Genomic DNA, 3069 nt, shown 5'->3' on the forward strand with positions numbered 1-3069 from the left:
ACTAATGGCCTCATGAAAAGTAGGTTTAGCAATTTGTGGAGGCGGACGAAAATTCTGTCCTCCGCATCGTACCTGTTCAGCTAAAAAAGTCACCCTGCCCTATGCGCACGACGAATCTTTCTCAATCTTCTTCGCCCATCGTGCAGCCGTTGTCGCCGGCACCTCCTCCGCCCACTCAGCTCTCCAGGAGCTCAGCCCGGGCTCCGACCACGGGATCGTCGACTCCTCTCGCGCCCTCATCGTAGCCGTTGTTGCTGCTGGCCGTCCTCATCGGATCACTAAGGAGCACCTCGAGGAGTACCGCATGGCGATGCATTGGTGTGCATGCCAGCGAGGCCCGCCTCCTCCTGCGCCTCGCCCGCCCTCTCCCTCGGCTTCCGAGAGCCCAACCTCCCCGGCAATCCCATGCTTACGTACGACAGTGTCGTGCAGCTGCACGCCCTCAAGACCTTGGTCGTGCCGGAGCCCAAGACCAGCTACCACAACTGGGAGAACGAGGCGGCCTTCAATATCCACCAGATTCTTTAATCCTGGTCGTATGTGTCTCTTAGGTTCTCACCTGCCTGAGCAACCGGATCCAATCGAAGGAGTGGGTGGCGGCGGCCGATGATACTGGAGCAGATCTAGAAGCTGGTTGATCGAGGACCTACGGCTGATGAACCAGGACGATCTCCTGCGGCTCTAGAGCTAGCACGTGATACGGCCGTGCCTGAAGGCACTGACTCTTCCTTCTGTCTCCTATCCCGATCGATCCCTGCTGCACGCGGCGAACACCACGAGAGACATCAAGAAGCCGGTGCCGTGTGTCATCGGCTTCGAGGTGAACCCCAAAGGCGGGCTAAGGGCGCAAGAGATGGCCATGAGGCTGTACCATGTCCGGAGGCGCCGGAAGGCGAGGATCCCCACAAGATCGAGCTGCTGTAGGGCGGATCCAGTCTGGAAATTACCCGGTGTCCATATGGAAGAACACATGCCTACATGTCAAACAATTAATGACCTACACACTAAATCAATGGATTATATTAAGCAAGTGCATATTGTACCCGGTGCCAGTGACACCGGCTAGCTGTACATAGCTACGCCCTGCCTGTAGGCTTTTTCCAGTCCATGTAGGCGACCGTGCGGAGCTTCTTCTTCGTGTACCGGCAGGTCATGGCGGCGGTGTGTGGCATGGTGGAGGCGTCAGTCAACTGGGCGCTATTCGTGCCGGCGGAGGGGAGGGACCCCTTGTGGCAGATGTTCCTCCGCCCACACCAGCAAACGCCGCCCATCACTGCCGTCCCAAGCAGGTGTTGCCTCACCGTTTTCTGGCTCTTCTACCGTTTGGTTATGAACAGAAAACTGAGGTGAGTTGTGATTTTCTGAATCTGGGAAGGGAATTAGAAAAACTTCAGAGGAAGTAGGAGGCGTTGTTTAAGTATACTGCCTTCAACCTGGTCAATATGTTCCTCCTTGCATTTGCTCCATTACATGAAATGAAAATCCCGCAATGATGTAAAAGACGTAATTAGTAAACTTACGTGTTTTTCATTTGTAGATGCCTTTTGACTCCTATAAGTTTCATAAAATATATTTTCCATCAAACGCTATGTTTCTTATGCATGAAAAAAGATACGCAACTCTAGGGAGAAAGAGTGCACGTGATCGCTGGAGAGTGGAGACAGTGGATAAGGTGTGAACCACGTGATCATTGCAATGCTTTGCTACTTACCATTTGCATGTGGAGGATGCTCCCGCGTGATTGGCAATGCATGCTAATTAGTGTAGAAAATTATAAGATGATAATATTCGTTGTATTGATCTGACCCTTGTGTAGGGTATATATAGAAGTACATGTAAGGAAGAGAGACTTGGAGTAGAGGGCAAGTCATACATGATTTAATATATTGTATCTCTAACTCTTATCTCTATCTCAAAAACAATATACTTCTAACATTCTCCCTCTGTCGTAGCGGGAGTGAACCAGATGATTATGACTGAATTTGAAGCCTTGCGCTTTCGTCCTCTTCTTCGCTGTGCCATCATCAACTGCATCTCTGATGGGTCGACACTTAGGGCGGTGACTGCATCCCCTTCTGGTGCCTCCCTTGACTCGCCCTATTCCCTCCCGCAGTCATAGCGGGAGTGGGGTGGACGCTAGTGACGACGTGGACGTTGTTGACTAGAGTTATTGCCGATGAGTTGCTATAGATGTAGCCAATAATGTCGAGGTAGCCGATCATGGTGATGTAGCCGTGGTCGATATGGTGTGGTCGTCGTGGATGATGAAGCCGCACAAAGCCGGAGGCGCAAAAAAATGCGCTATGACGGAGCTGCAGACGTGGAAAATGCACCTTGCGGATGTCAGAGGGTGCCGTCGGTGATGAGTCCACCGGTTTTGCCAAGACTGGAGGAAGCCCATCGAGCACACATCGGTTTTGCCAGAACCGTGTGGTCGTGTAAGGTTATCACTGTAGTGATGTTGTGTCGATGCAGTCATCTGTCATGGATGACGCGGTCATTGCCGTCGTCGAAGTCGTGTCTTGCAGAAAAGTCTGTCAGAGGACGCTAGGTGTCCATCTTGTGGACGAGGCAGCGGCGTGTTGACGAAGATGTTGGTGAAGACCAGGTTGATGAAGACCTTGACGATGAAGTGTCGGCAATGGCGTTGCAGCGGCGTGTCGACGATGATGTCGCTTGAAGGCGTCCCTCGTGGCGATGATGTGTCGATGTCATGTCACGCCGGAGAAGTCGATGAAGAATTTGCAGTCTTTTTCCACACTGGCTTGGCGTGTAGTTGGCGCTGTTGTCGCTTCTCGTGCTTGACGTTGATCTTGACTCGTAGTCTGTTATGGTCATACAACTTGATGTCGTGGTTCAGCCCGGTGTAGTTCGGCTTGATGCAGCGCAGATTGTTCAGTCGCTCGGTGCAGTTTGCCGGCTCAGTGGCCCGATGGTCGACAACGTGTCACAACCGAGGCTGGAGATGCGTGGCTGTCGCAGGTCAACGAAGGCTCGAAGGGCTTGATGTAGAGACTGGTGCTGAAGTCTATCGATGCATATATGCTCATGCATGTGGTGCTAGCTGCA

At 52.3% G+C, this 3069-nt stretch overlaps 1 pseudogene; it reads left to right on the top strand.

Annotated features, from left to right (window-relative positions):
- The first annotated feature begins 324 nt into the window (after nucleotides 1-324).
- LOC119299097 lies at nucleotides 325-1350 on the top strand (annotated as a pseudogene).
- The last annotated feature ends 1719 nt before the right edge of the window (nucleotides 1351-3069 follow it).

This window comes from Triticum dicoccoides, chromosome 5A (assembly GCF_002162155.2).
Source record: "Triticum dicoccoides isolate Atlit2015 ecotype Zavitan chromosome 5A, WEW_v2.0, whole genome shotgun sequence".
NCBI lineage: Eukaryota > Viridiplantae > Streptophyta > Magnoliopsida > Poales > Poaceae > Triticum > Triticum dicoccoides.